Source organism: Chiloscyllium plagiosum, chromosome 11 (assembly GCF_004010195.1).
Source record: "Chiloscyllium plagiosum isolate BGI_BamShark_2017 chromosome 11, ASM401019v2, whole genome shotgun sequence".
Classification (NCBI taxonomy): Eukaryota; Metazoa; Chordata; class Chondrichthyes; order Orectolobiformes; family Hemiscylliidae; genus Chiloscyllium; species Chiloscyllium plagiosum.
The window spans coordinates 88,714,003-88,730,132 of record NC_057720.1 but is presented as its reverse complement, the minus strand read 5'-3'; the positions used below and the strand labels follow the sequence as shown (position 1 = coordinate 88,730,132).

The following is a 16,130-nucleotide window of genomic DNA, read 5'->3' as shown; positions in this document are numbered from 1 at the left end:
TGTGAATATTAAAAGCATATGCTTGCCATCCACGTTCAGGGCAGCATCAGACTGACGCTGAATGATACCAAGCTGCACTTGTACAGAGGTACCTCAATTATCTGGCATTCGATTATCCGAATATCGGATTATCCGGCAAAATCGCAAAATCCCGATGCTCTGCTAAAACTATGTTATCTGGCATTCGATTATCCGGGATTCGATTAACCGAACGAAATACTGCCCGCCTGTGTCCTTTGGATAATCAAGGTGCCTCTATATATAGCAACAAGCTGGAATTGCTTGACATCCATTTTAGCTTCCAGTGTAACCTTTCAGATATCCTGTGGCTTCTGCTTTTTCTACAGTGGGAGCTGAAACATTGACCATCTGACGCTGTGACATGAATGTTCTCATGGAGTTAACCTCTACTTTCACCCTGGAAAGGGCAAGTTTCAAGGTTTGTGCAAACCCATGTGCCAAGCTGGTGCCAGCTTTCTTCATGAAAGTGACAGCTTGCTTTCTGGCTGACCTCCCAATGAGCTAAGCACTTTATTGTGTGTGCCCATCATTCTTTTTCTGTACACCATTCCAACAACATTTCATCAGGATGGCGATTGACAGTTTTAAGAGATTGCAATATCATAATTTACTTTGGATGCAGGGCATATGAGAGTCATGGAAGGAGTCAGGGTATCATGACGGATATATATTTGAAGAAGCTCTTGCAGTCCATCTTGATATTACTGGCAAGTTTACTCTGTAAGCTTATTTTTTCCCTCTTTGTTAGTATTTTGTTCCTCTTTATTTTTTCTTTTAAACTTTCCAACTCATTTGTCTTCTCATTAATATTTGTTGCATTGGATGTTGTTTTCTTTCAATCTAATTCTATCTTTAACTTCCCTGATTAATTATGGTTGGTTTATCCCTTTCCTGGAATCCTTATTCCTCATTGGTATATATCTTTGTTGTGCATTATGAACTATTTTCTTAAACATTGTCGTTGCTGCTAAACTCCTGTCCCAGTCCACTTCAACCAACTCTGCCCGCATTTCTTTGTAATTACATTTATTTCAGCTGAGGGCAATTGTTTCAAATTCAAGTTCCTCCCTCTTAAAGTAAATGCTAGATTCTCCCATGTTATGGTCACTGCTTTCAAGGGGATGTTTTACTTTGACATCATTAATTAAACTTGCCTTATTCCATACCACCAAATTCAAAACAGCCTGATCTCTGGTTGAATCCACTGCAGAATGTTCCTGAAAAATGTCATGAATACACTTTAGGAAGTTTTATTTCATGGCTTTCTTTGCCAACCAGACTATCCCGATCTACAAGAAGGTTAAAGTTACCCATTACTAATGTGCTTTTGTGACGAGCCCCCATTACCTCCTGATATAATCCCAGCACTGCCACATAGCTACTGTTGGGGGGTGGGTGCTATAAACTACTCCTACCTGTGCCTTCTTTCCCTTTTTATTTCTTACCTATACCCCATACCCCCATGGATTCTATGTCTTCTGATTCAAGATCATTTCTCTCTATCGTACTTATTCTGTCTCATATCAACAATGTTACCTCACCACTCTTTCCTTTCTGTCTCTCCTTTCAAAATTTTGCATACTCTTCAATATTTAGTTCCCAGCTGTTATCTCCTTGCCAACCAAGCTATCACCATAATAGATGTAAGAACATACCCATTAACGTGCATTTGAGCCATTAATTAATCTGTTTATTCCGAATACTGTGAACATTCAAGTAAAGTTTGTGGGCGGCACGGTGGCACAGTGGTTAGCACTGCTGCCTCACAGCGCCAGAGACCCGGGTTCAATTCCCGACTCAGGCGACTGACTGTGTGGAGTTTGCACATTCTCCCCGTGTCTGCGTGGGTTTCCTCCGGGTGCTCCGGTTTCCTCCCACAGTCCAAAGATGTGCAGGTCAGGTGAATTGGCCATGCTAAATTGCCCGTAGTGTTAGGTTAAAGGGGTAAATGTAGGGGTATGGGTGGGTTGCGCTTCGGCGGGTCAGTGTGGACTTGTTGGGCCGAAGGGCCTGTTTCCACACTGTAAGTAATCTAATCTAAAAAAGAGCCTTGAACCATTTTTATTTCCTCTTTTGACTCTAATTGCTGCTGTTTCTATATTTGTACACTCTTTCTCCCTCTCCGTCCTACTCTGGGTATTGTCAACTAAAATGGTCCCCCTTAATGCTGCCATATCCTTTTACTTTGTAAAAATACATTTCCCATGTCCCAAATCCTCCACTTCCATCTAATTCACCTGATTCTCAATTCACAATCCCAGGAGTAAAATCTGGGTCACGGTTCATTTCTATGTGCGTGGCTGGTGGAGTGGGGTGTGTGTGATTCAAGTAAAGACATTTCTGAGCTGGCAGGAGATGTCAAAGAGTTGGATATTGAAATTGATTTTTGATGTTACCAGATGTCACACAGGGAGGACAGAACTAATTGATTGCTGCGCAGGTAGTTCCAAGAAATGTCAGCAATATAGTTAATTTGAACAGATTTTGAACTGGAGAACATTCTCTCATTTGGGAATCAATTCCAATTGATGTTTTGAGGTAAGCTTTGAATTCAAAGGAAATGGGAAAGAGTGTGGGTGCCTTGATAAAGTAAGTTAGAGGGTAGATTGCCTCTACCTCCTGGATAGATGGCTTATTGTACATTAGCTAAAGCAAAACATACCATTGATAAAACCATTAGAAAAAAAGACCCAGTTTCCAACTGCTAATCAGACTTGTTGATCGAAAGCTATCACACAGATCGAAAGCTAACACTTTTGGCCCCAAGTTTATTGCAACACCAGAACTATCTAAATGCAAGAGGGCTTTAATTTGTGTCCAAGTTCAATCTTTTTTTTTAATTTTCTAAGCCACTTTCTGAAGCTAGCTTTGCCTTGTAGCCCAAAGGTCTCTCCTAAACCTTTTGCTCTTCTTTGCAGCATCGGCCATCATTATATTGCACATTTAACTCAGAAGAGTGACAGACTCTGTTAGCAATTGTGTAGTCTCAGTTGTTAGAAATTTATTTTATTATTGAATTGAATTATTATGAAATTGTTACAATTCAAACTATCTCATGAGAGGTCGCAAATGCTGAAATATCCTTTCATTTCTCTCTGAATGATAACGTCAGGTATTTTGACAAAAATTGTCTGCAACAGCCCTTTTTCGGTTTGAGATCATTTCGCAATGCAATAAACCTGTGAAAAAATGTTTGTTATGGTTTCGGGACACACAGGGCACAAGGCACAATTCAGCTTTCAAAATGAGAGACAATAAATTAAATGTGGTTATGGTGTCTGTTCATGGTCTGTAAACAATTTGTCAGACCATGCAATGGAAATGTGAATGACATTGTGCTTTAAGGCCAAGTTATCAAGTGACATAGCTCAAATGCTCTAAGAATTCACTTTGCCCTCTGTGGTTTTGTCTTTGCGTTCAACATGTGTATCATTCTGAATCTCAACTGAACCATCTCTGGGGTAGGGTATAGGAAGCAACAAAATCAATGAGGGTGAGTCAAGACAAAATGTCCTTCAGTGACCAGTTTGACAGATGCAGGATGACGAGCTACAATGCATGTCTCCTTAATGCGAATTCGCTATGTTGTGATTGATGAATTGGGGACGCTATTTGCAAAGCACAAACTTTTAAAATTACATCGCCAACACTTTAAGTGCTGTTTCTAAACTGTGAATTTTCTATAATGCTGGGTTACACAAGAAGGCTACCATCATGTTATAAGAGAACTGACTGTATCTGGTACCAGCAATTTGAGAATCTATTAGAGTGGGGGCTCAAGGTGAAATTGGTAAAAGCTGCAGGTTTCAATTAATTGGCTCACACTCAGTAAACTTGAACTTACCACTTGCATATCACAACGGTGGCTCAGTGGTTAACACTGCTGCCTCACAGTGCCAGGGACCTGGGTTCAATTCCAGCCTCGGGTGACTGTCTTGTGGAGTTTGTGTGTTCTCCCCATGTCTGCATGGGTTTCCTCCCACACTCCAAAGATGTGCAGGTCAGGTGGATTGGCCATGTTAAATTGTCAATTATAATAGGTGCATTAGTTAGAGGGGTGGGTTACTCTTCGGAGGGACACTGTGGACTTGTTGGGCTGAAGGGCCTGATTCCAAACTGTAGGGAATCTAATCTCATAATACAGTTTTGTCTGTATTTGGGTCATTGGAGACGTTTAATGAAGAGGTGAATATATTTTTGACAAGCAGCAGAGTCAAAGTATATTGCGGGTAGGCAGGGAATGATACCTCAGGTGAGGTCACATCAGATAAACCATGATCAGGTCGAAAGGTGAAGTTGTTGCAAGGGGCCTAATGGTCTACCTCTGCTCAAGAGAGATTGTTAAGTCCACATTTTTTTAATATTTAAAAATTTGTTCACGGGTTATCACTAGTGAGGCCAGCATTTATTGCCCATCACTAATTAAGAATCAACTGCCTTGCATCACAGACTAGGCAAAGATAACAGACTTCCTCCTCTAAAGGACATCAGTGAATCAGATGGATTGTTCTGATAATTGACAGCAGTTACTATTAAAATAGATTTTTATTAAATTCAAATTTCACCGCCACAGTAGGATTTGAACTAACACCACTAGATCATTAGCCTGGAGTTCTAGTTTGCTAGCTGAGTATCATTATCACTATGCAACCAACTTTCAAGCTATGATTAGCGTAGACACAAAAAAAATTAAAAGTTTTGGATGACCAGGTTATGATCAGCAAGGAGCCTCATGTTTACAGCCTTCATGGAAAATTGAGGCCGAATCACCCCCAACAACCAAAACAAAAATCTTAGCATCTCATCCTGATAAAAAATGGGATGTGATCTCAAACCTGACCAGATCGATAGTGTGGGATTTTCACTGTACCAGTTAGTCCAGAACTTGTAGAGTCATCACAGTCATGGAGGAGGAAGTTATGGAGGCAACCATGTCAAATTGGTGAGGTGGGGATGGTCATTACAGAGTGCAGTACGTTTACACTGCACTCCTCTCAGAAGCAGAGAAAACTGCGAGAAACTGCTTTGGGAAATTGAAATACGGCCGAAGTTTCTGTTTTCCAAAGCCAGCCCTCGAGTTCTCCTCAAGTGTTTCCCACTGATGCAAATAGAGAAGGGAGGAGACCACATCCTTCACCAGCACCAGGGCAACCAATAGCGACAACAGAATTGACTTCATACCTTAACATCTGCCATTACAGATTCAACCACCTCAGTTAGATCCTCAGGTATGGATAACCAGTGAGGACCATTGCGTGAGTGTGCAGGAAACAGAGTTACCCATAGGTTGGCCCCCTTGGAGAATGAAGGGTAAGTTTAGGATCAGGGCAGCACGGTGGCTCAGTGGTTAGTACTGCTGCCTCACCGCACCAGGGACCCGGGTTCGATTCCAGAAGCTGTCTGTGTGGAGTTTGCACATTCTCCCCGTGTCTGCGTGGGTTTCCTCTGATTGCTCCAGTTTCCTCCCACAATCCAAAGATGTGCAGATTAGGTGAATTAGCCATGATAAATTGCCCATAGCATTCAAGGATGTATAGGTTAGATGCATTAGTCAGGAGTAAATGTAGAGTGATAGGGTAGGGGAATGGATCTGGGTGAGTTACTCTTTGGAGAGTGGGTGTGGACTTGTTGGGCTTAATGGCCTGTTTCTACACTATAGGTATTCTATGATTCTATGTCAGGGGTCAAAGGAAAGGGGTTTTCACTTAGACCAGCAAGTCACAAGATATTCTCCCATGTGCCTAAGTTCCCTAAGGCAGTGTGGTGCCTCGGGTTGTGAATGATAAAGGTTGTTCCTGCAAAGACTTAGGTGACTGCCATGTGTGCTTCACACCCACAAGTCTGGCCATGTGAGGAGGCTGCCAGCTCAGGCCAGAAGGGGAACATGGCATCAAAGTGGCCAAAGGCACCAACAAACCCAGAGCACCAAGTGGATCGCTGCATGTCTATTCAGAGTCTCGACTGTGCTGGTTTCCCAATCAGTATTATGTAGACATGTCAGAGTCTTTGTTTACTAATGTTGCCCTACCAAGAGATGGCTAAAGGGGTGAGGGAAATCATGAGTCCTACGATGGTGAGGGTGAAACCTTTGAGAAGATATCCTTCCAAAATTAGCACTAAGAATTTACATGTTCTAAGCTACATCTTCAGTTGAAGTGCCAACTGTCACAGTTCAGTGAGAGTTCCAGACCAAGTTGTGACTTATGTCGGAGGGACTGATCTGAAATGTGCCTGGATCAGCTGATCCCTGGCATTGCAATATCTTCATGAGACCACCAAGGTGAAAGGGAGGTTAGCTCACTGGAAATATTTGAAGAGGAGTCGATAGAGTTTTGGGTTATTCAGGAGTTGAAGGGTATGAGGAGCTGGTACAAGGGTAGAGCTGAGGCAGATGCACATCAGCCTTGTAGAATGATAGTGTGTATGTGAGGAGTTAAATGGACTACTCCTCTGTCTATTTCTTATGCTCTTATGTTGGGCTATGATAATGATCTGCACTTTCCCCCTCGTTATCCTTTCTTCCTCCATATCCAGTTCCTCCTCTTTCTCTGAAGGTTTATGTCATTCCCGGGCACTGATTTCTGGAAGGTGCCAGAAGTGAGCCTGCTGAAAAAGCATTGAAGCTTTGAGGACCTTGCAACCAAAGCTGCAAGGTGTGGGATCTCAGGGAGACCTCTCGAACCATTTCCCTAGACAGTCAGAGTAGTTCACTTTTGGAATAATGCATGCATTTCTGGCCTCCTTCTTATCAGAAGGATGTTGTGAAACTTGAAAGGGTTCAGAAAAGACTTACAAGGATGTTGCTAGGGTTGGAGGATTTGAGCCATAGGGAGAATTTGAATAGGCTGGGGCCATTTTCTTTGGAGTGTTAGAGGTTGAGGGGTGATCTTATAGAGGTTTATAAAATCATGAGTGGCATGGATAGGTTAAATACACAAGGTCTTTTCCCTGGAGGATCGGAGGCTGAGGCATGACCTTATAGAGGTTTATAAGATCATGAGAGGCATGGATAGGTTAAATAGACAAGGTCTTTTCCCTGTGGTGGAGGAGTCCAGAACTAAAGGATATTGGTTTAGGGTGAGAGGGGAAAGACATAAACAAGACCTAAGGGGCAACTTTTCCATGTAGAGGGTGGTGTGGAAAGAGCTGCTAGAGGAAGTAATGGAGGCTGGTATAATTGCAACATTTAAAAGGCATCCGGATGGGTTTATGAATAGGAAGAGTTTAGAGGGATATGGGCTGGCTGCTGGCAGGTGGGACTAGATTGCGTTGGGATATCTGGACAGCATGAACAAGTTGGATCGAAGGGTCTGTTTCCATGCTGTACATCTCGATGACTCTATGACTATGACATTGCTTCTCAGTTGTCTTGTACTGAGAGCATTGACCTTCTTGCCTCTTGTTCCTGTCCCCTGTGATTCTGGTGCTCGGATCGCCACTGGCTTTGTGGAAGGTGGTGTTCCACATCACGACTGAGTTCAACCTTGAAAAGCTCTGCCCCGTGTTACCAGTTGCAGCTTTCTTTCCTGTTCAGGCACATCAATTGTGGTCTCCTGCAATGCTCAAGTGCCCCCTCATCATCCATTCTTTTATAGGGCTCAGCTAATTGTGTGGAGTGGGCACAGCTGGCAGCCTGCCAACTCCATTCAGCTGGTCTTCCCCAACACTGCATGCAGACTGCTCATCTCCTCTGAAAATCCCATATCCCTTAAATAGCTCTCAATGAGCTCCGTAATTGTAATAGTGGTCCTGTTTAATGAATTCGACGGGATCTGGGAGTCACCTGCCCTGACTCAGACTCACTGGCATCAAGAATGATGTCAAGAAACAGGTACAGCACCTGACACCAGTATTTTGATTTATATTCTTCCTAAATTTCTCATCTTTTTTGAAAATTCTTGCTCAGGTTGTGGGCATCACTCATTGGTTCAACATTTATTGCTCACCCCTGATTGCCTTTGAGAAGGTGGTGGTGAGCTACCTTCTTGAACTGTTGCTATCCACGTGATGTAGGGACACCTCCAATGCTGTTAGGAAGAGTTCTAGGATCCTTATCCAGCAATAATGAACATAGTCATCCGCCATGGAAGGAAGGGTTCAATAAATGGAGAGCGCCTTCATTCATTTGAGTTAAAATGGAATCTGTGAGAACAGATTGAGGAATAGCAATGAAAATACAGCCTACAAATGATGTTGATAATGTGCCATGCTCTCTCAGTTTCTTTCTCTTGTTGCACAATTTATAATTGTCTCGCTGTTAGTCTTAATCAGTTTAGTTGAAGCAGTAATGAATAGCATCACTGGGGAATTTAGACAAGATGAGAGATGGAGACGTATCATATAAGGGAATTGAAATGCCAGCAGAAATGGTCATTAGCCCAAATTGGTACTACGTGTGTTAATTCTTTAACTGAGTTCAGTAAGTTCTCCATCAGTTTCCTTGAAATAATCAGCACTCAACGAATCCAAAATCGAATGTAACAGAAAAAAGATGTTAAGCAAAATTCCTTCACTTTATTTAAAATTAGACCTTGATTGATTCCCTCAGGTGATGGTGATAACGAGATTGCTTTGATGATCTACTCTGTTTAAAAAGTTTTCTAGTGCTCAGTATTAACCTTAAATTAATCTTTGGAGCTTACAGCTATTGACAGTGCATATAATCCCAATCTTAGCTCATCATCTTCCTTCAATGAACTCATTATAAATGAACCATCCATAGCCTCCAGTATGTGATTTAACATTCTGCACGAGTGAACTTTAACTTGCTAATGGTGGCAGGTGGACAGACAATAGGGAGTGAGAAAAGAATGCCTTTAAAATCTTAACAACCAAGAACATCAACAACTGTGCAGTTTACTGCACTGAGGAAATAAACAGCTGTCTTTTAGCACAATGTTGCAGCTTGTTTCTACGGGAGGTTTGAAAGAACAGATGGCAATATATGAATCGTGCAACATTGTCCCATGTCCAAAGTAAAGACTTTATTAAAAATGTGTTCTGGTGTAAATACATTTTGTTTATTCTGTCAGTTTCAAGTCAGCTTCATGTTATCCACAAGCCAAATTAAATTTTAGTGCACTGAATGTCTCCTGTCCCTTCTGTTAGGCAACAATTCATCTGTTTATTCATCTGTAAGTGGTATGTTGATTGCTATGGGAATCCTTTGAATGATTGTGACTGGTGCATCCCTGAAATACTTGAGTGGTTTTAATGCAAGTGTAGTATTCAGGTCAAGCAGGGACAGGGATTAACAGGACCTTGATGTATGAAAGAATAAATTGTAGGATGACAAAAATAGGAGCAGGAGTAGGCCATTTGGACCCTCCAGCCTGTTCCACCATTCAAAAACACCATAGCTTATCAGAGGGTAGCCTTAACTCCTCTTTACTGTCTGCTCACCATAATTCTTGAGTCCCTTGCAGACCAAAATCCACCTAAGTCTTGAGTATATTTGATGACCTAGCTTCAGTTGCTCTCTCCAAACAGGAATGAAAATGACAATGAAAAGCCTCTGACTTTAGTTTTAAATTAGAGACAACTTATTTTTAAATAGTCCTTAATTCCAGAATTCACCCTGAATGGTAATAACCCTCCCAGGCCAGGCCCTCTCAGAATCTTACGTGACACGATAAGATCACTTCTCATTCTTCTGAACCCCAGTTTAGGAGTCCTGAATTATTATCTTTTCCCCACAAGATAACCTCTTCATCTTAACAGAAAAGATACATGGGAGGTGAGTAATCAATATGAGGGATTGTTAGTTTGGGGAAAGATCAGACCAAAGAGTGAGTTTTTTGAAGAAGTAACAAAGAGGATTGATGAGGGCAGAGTGGTGGACATGATCTATATGGACTTCAGTGAGGCGTTCAACAAGGTACCCCATGGGAGACTGGTTAGCAAGGTTAGATCTCATGGAATACAGGGTGAACTAGCCATTTGGGTGCAGAACTGGCTCGAAGGTAGAAGACAGAGGGTGTTGGTGGAGGGTTGCTTTTAAGATTGGAGGCCTGTGACCAGTGTGTGCCACAAGGATCAGTGCTGGGCCCACTACTTTTCATCATTTATATAAATGATTTGGATGTGAACATAGGAGGTATAGTTAGTGAGTTTGCAGATGACACCGAAATTGGAGGTGTAATGGACAGCGAAGAAGGCTACCTCAGATTACAAAGGGATCTTGATCAGATGGGCCGATGGGCTGAGGAGTGGCAGATACAGTTTAATTGCGGTAAATGTGAGGTGCTGCATTTTGGGAAAGCAAATCAGAGCAGGACTTATACACATAATGGTAAGGTCCTGGGCAGTGTTGCGGAACAAAAAGACCTTGGAGTGCAGGTTCATAGTTCCTTGAAAGTAGAGTTGCAGATAGATTAGATAGTGAAGAAGGTGTTTGGTATGCTTTTCTTTATTGGTCAGAGCATTGAGTATAGGAGTCGTGAGGTCATGTTGCGGCTGTACAGGGCATTGGTAAAACCACTGTTGGAATATTGCAGGCAATTCTGGTCTCCTTCTGTCGGAAGAATGTTGTGAAACTTGAAAGGGTTCAGAAAAGATTAACAAGGATGTTGCCAGGGTTGGAGGATTTGAGCTATAGGGAGAGGCTGAATAGGCTGGGGCTGTTTTCCCTGGAGTGTCAGAGGCTGAGGGATGACCTTGCAGAAGTTTAAAAAATCATGAGGGGCATGGATAGGATAAAAAGACAAAATATTTTCCCTGGGTTGGGGGAGTCCAGAACTAGAGGCCATAGGCTTAGGTTTAGAGGGGAAAGATACAAAAGGGACATGAGGGGCAACTTTTTCACTCAGAGGGTGGTGTGTGTATGGAACGAGCTGTCAGAGGAAGTGGTGCAGGCTAGTACAATTGCAACATTTAAAAGGCTTTTGGATGGGTATATGAATAGGAAGGGTTTAGAGGGATATGGGCCAAGTGCTGGCAAATGGGACGAGATTGAGTTGGGATATCTGGTCGGCATGGACAGGTTGGACCGAAGGGTCTCTCTGAGTGGGGTAAGGGTGGGAAGGAAGGAGATACGGAGGGGAATGAAAGAGTTGGACAGGAGGGGGCAGAGGAGAAAGATCCACATTAAAGAAGCTGCATGAAGAAAATTCATGGAGGATAACATGTTTGTCATTTAAGCTTATTCTTCCAAAATAATATTCATTGCCACAAACATGAGCAGAATGCCTTGATGTCAACCAATCGTTTCTCACAATTTGCCTCAGTTATTTGATCATTCAATTTCTTTCAAAATTCACTGCAGAGGGATGAACTTGAAGAATCTCGGTTATCTGTGACTTCCTCTCCAATATTTAAAAATCACAAAACAGATTTGGTATATTTTCAAGGCAGGATAATGTCATCCTCCAAATGCTTCCAGGTTAGATGCAGAATAAAGTTATTTAGGCAGCGTGACATTAATTATGCCCGACTCAGGTATAAGGTAGATTGGATACCAAGGGAGCTGTGTTCTGTTGTATCTGTTTGGCCTAGCCTCAGCCTCTGAGGAATACCAGCTATTTCATTTCACTCTGGGATTTTAAGGAGGAAGTGTATGGATTTAGTACTTGCCAGCTGTTTCCCAGACCAACAGCATTAACATCTCTCACAGGGACCAGGCAACACCCATCTCCAATAAGAGACAATCTAACTGTTTCCACTTGACATTCAATGGTATTACCATCACGGAATCCCTTAACATCAACATCCTGTGGATTGCTACTGACCAGAAACAGAATTGAACTAGCCATATAAATGCAGTAGTTACAAGAGCAGATCAGAGGCTCTGAATCCTCCAGAGAGCAGCCCACTTCCTGACTCCCCAAAGCCTGCCCACCATCTACAAGGCACATTGTTAGGAGTGTGATGGAATACTCCCCACTTGTTTGAATGAGGGCAGCTCCAACAACACTGAAGAAGCTTGACACCAAAAAGCCAAGAGGCTGAGGATAAGTCAAATAGTTGCAAAAGAGCACAGCTCCTTTGGCATCCAATCTATATTTAACCTGAATTGGCATCAGATCCACAAATATTCACTCTGTCTACCACCAATGCTCAGTAGCAACAGACCCACTGCAGAAATTCACCAAGGCTCTTTAGACAAACCCACAACCACTACCATCTGAGAATACAACAGCTGTGAGTTCCCCATCAAGACACTCACCAACCCGACTTGGAAATATATCACCATTCCTTCAGTTTCACTGGTACAATATCATAGAATTCTCTCCCTCGTGACATTGTGGTCTAGCTACAGCATATGGACTACGGCAGTTCAAGGAAGTAGCTCATTACTACCCTCCAATATAACCACAGACAGGTAATAAACGGTAGACCATCTAGTGACACCAATGTCTCATGAATGAACAATATAAAATCCCACTTCTGGGCTCCCTAACCAATGATATGACCAATCATTCCTGGTGATGGGCTAATGCCTGAAACATCGATTCTCCTGCTCCTCAGATGCTGCCTGACCTGTTGTGCTTTTCCAGCACCACAGTTTTCACTTTCTCCCCATCATACGACCACACCTTCCTTGTCAAAGGAAAGATTTGTAGTTAAAGAGACTGTGACATGGATTACAGTGGCTCAGCAGCACTTGGAGTTTTTGTGGCTGCAGTGTCATTGGAAAGGAGTCTGCTTTCTGCTCTCTCATTCTTCTCAGAAGGTTCTGCTGGGGAATCCAAGGGGCTGAAGAGAGGTGACAGGAGGAACAGGGCAGCCTCAGTAACCAAACAGGTGTGGATAGAAGTGGCTGAGGAAGTCAGTAGCAGGAGCATGATCAGTAGATTGTGCACCAAGTGATCAGGAACTCAAGAGGGTATTAATGCTGTAACATAATAAGGTGCCATACTCCACTCTGATTTGCCCAATATTCCTGAGAACAGCATTCCTCAGGGCAACAGATCCTGCAGCTTCACTCATTCCTGTTTTTGTAGGCACCTGACAGGTTCATCGAACTGTCATCACAGACAATTGCCTTCATTTTATTACCCTCCTGCATCCATGTCACAGATTTTCCCTCAATAAGTAGTATTCCTTCTTTCCCCTCAGGTCAAAACATGATGTGCATTTATACCTCTCTGCTTTCTCTCTCTGTAAGAGAAGAGATTACAGAACATGACAAGAAGCAGAGACCTGAGAGTTGAAAGGTAAGCTCTTCTGAGAATGGGCATCGGATCTATCACTGGCAGTACATCCCCTCTGTTTAAAGGGGAACTAAGCTGTTGTTCTTGAAGGTGATGTGGATGTGGGTTCTTCTGTTGACCCACAGCAAAGGTGTATGGGGGGACTGCATATATTGCTTCCTGGTGAGGATTGGCCATAGCTGAAACACAACTGAAGGGGAGTGAAGTGATGTGGGCAAGTGTAGTACTTTACATGGAGTTGGCAATGGTCTGCCGAGCAGTGCTAAGACATGTTGATGGAACGTGCATTGGAACATTGGTGTCTCACCTTGGCACGACTGGAACTATTCAGATCAAAGCCTTCCCAGCTTGCCAGTTTCATTGAGGAAACTCTGTGACCCTGATGAGGCGGAGGCATACATAGAAGATGTACAGAGCTGGTAAAGAAGAAATCCTGGCTTAAAAGAGCCAAGAATAGCCTTTTCTATTGTTTCAAGTACATTCAACAGGTTTTCACCCTCGAACTTGGAAGTTTCCCCAGGAAAGGCTGAGGGATGATCCCAGTGCAATCTGAATTTGAAGGGATTTAATGCCTCGTACCCAAACCTGCCTCCAGTTTGCTGGGGAAATTCCAGGTGCATCCTTAAGACTGGTGCGAATTTACACAGTTTGTGCTAATTGGTAGCCAGAATGCAGACGGCTTTGAATGAAAACACAACATCTGTTAGACCATGTTCGGAGACTCCCCCGAAGTAAATACTGAAGCTGTTGGCAGGAAGAAGAGACTTCCAAGTTATCAGACTGTTTCAGCTTCAAAGCTGGGCCCAGAAGAGAAAAGGCAGCATATTCGTTGCATTGCACAGGTCTTGGAATGTTCATCTGTGAGAAATCAACAAGGCTGGTCAAATCTGAAAGAAGTATCTGCTATATTACAGTGAAAATAAAAGTTAATCAAAAGAGTAGTTTTGTCTGTAGTTTAGAATCATAGAATAGAATCCGTACAGCGTAGAAGCAGGCCATTCGGCCCATCGAGTCCACGCCGATCCTCCAAAGTTCATCCCACCCAGACCCACCCCGCTACCCTATCCCTGTTACCTCACATTTCCCATGGCTAAACCACCGAGCCTACATATTCCTGAAGACTATGGGCAATTCAGCATGGCCAATCCATATAACATACACACCTTTGGACTGTGGGAAGGAAACCCACGCAGACATGGGGTGAACGTGCAAACTCCACACAGACAGTTGCCTGAGGGTAGAGTTGTACTCGGGTCCCTTATGTTGTGCTAACCCCTGAACCACAGTGCCACCCCACTTACATTATAGCAAGCCTTTCCATTGAATGTGCAGTTAAACAGCCACAGCACAGCTAATTCCTATTTTTTTTTTGCATCATGAGCATAAAATATACAAGTTAAAAATACTGTGCATCAATAAAAACATTCTGAAGAATATAACATGCTGAGGGTGAGAATGAGTTTGGACAGTTTAAGTATTTCTATAAAGGACAAAGTATGATACTTTGATGTTTGTACACCATCCTGATACAACACAAAAACACAAAACAAATAACAAATGAACTGCTCACTAAATGAACATGCAGAATACCTGACAGTCAGCAAAATATTGTAATTCCCTCATTTCTAAATGGTTCAAACTTTATCAATGACCATTATTGCATGTGCATTTGAGGGACAGTAATAGGTTCTAATACGAACTGAAATGAAACAAAGAACTATGTATGCTGGAGAGCTGAAATAAGCTTAAACAGAAAACAGAGTTAACGTTTGAAGTCCAGGAATCCTTCTTCAGAGTTACGAGACTTCAAACGTCAACAGTGTCCCCTCTCCACAGATGCTGCCAGACCTGCTGAGTTTCTCCAGCAATTTCTGTTTTTGTTTGTCACTGATGTGTATCACATGAATGAGAATGGTAAGAGTAACTCATTTGCAGCGATTGAAGACAGAACGTAGGAACAGAAGTGGGCCATTTCATCTATCTCGCCTATGATACCACTCAAGGAGGTTCTGACTGGTTTATGAGAGGATTCCACAAATCCACTTTTGCCCGAGGTACCATAATCCCTATGGCTATGATCTAGCCATCTTGTTTAAAATCAACAGGTGACTGGGCACTCATTGAATTTTGTGGGAGAGAATTCCAAACTTTAACAAGTCCTAGCAGACAGAATTGTTTCCTGAATTCTATTGTCGCTCTAACCTTTCGGTCATCTTTCCTAGTTTCACCCTCCACAACCCGCAGAAACTATGAGTAGAACTAGGCTCCGAGCCACCAGCCATGATCCTTTTGCATAGTGGAGCGGGCTCAAGAAGCCAAATAGCCTAGTCCTGATTCTATTGCTTATGGTGAGCTATGCTGAGCTGTAGAATCTGACAAGATATTCCTTGAACTCCAGTTTGTTGAGTTGCCAAATTAAGTCTATTTTTGCTTTATTAGCATTTGATAAACAGCCCAGGTTGCTATCCAACAACTCCTGGTTCAAGCTGACTAGGTGTGGCACCAGTTTCCCCTGTCTGCCATGTTCTGGAGAAATGTGGGGAAATGTGCAGGGCAGCTCCAGATGAATAGGGCTTGGCCCTTTAAAAGTGGTACCGGTGCCAGGGATTCTGGTCAATTTTGGGATCTCTGGGAAGTGGAAGTGGAGCTCAAATGTGATCATCGCTCTCAGGGAGAAAATGTAGTTAACTGAGGAAAGTTTGATAAGATATGATGAGAAAACCCATGCAGCCTCACTGCAAGGGTTAAACTATCAAACTCATCATGGTATATTGTCGAAAAGTGTGACGCTGGAAAAGCACAGCAGGTCAGGTAACATCTAAGGAGCAGGAGGGTTGACATTTTGGGCCTTTCATCAGGAATGTAGGGGTGTAGAAAGGGGATTGACAGATAAACAGGAGGGTGGCAGTAGGAGGGAAGGTAGCTGGGAAACTGATAGGTAGATGCAGGTGGGGGGTG

The 16,130-nt window shown here is 42.8% G+C and overlaps 1 protein-coding gene across 1 annotated transcript in view; it reads left to right on the top strand.

The window, feature by feature from the left end:
- astn1 (astrotactin 1) overlaps positions 1-16,130 on the top strand; it is a 2,190,072-nt gene that overhangs the window by 220,192 nt on the left and 1,953,750 nt on the right. The window lies entirely within an intron of this gene.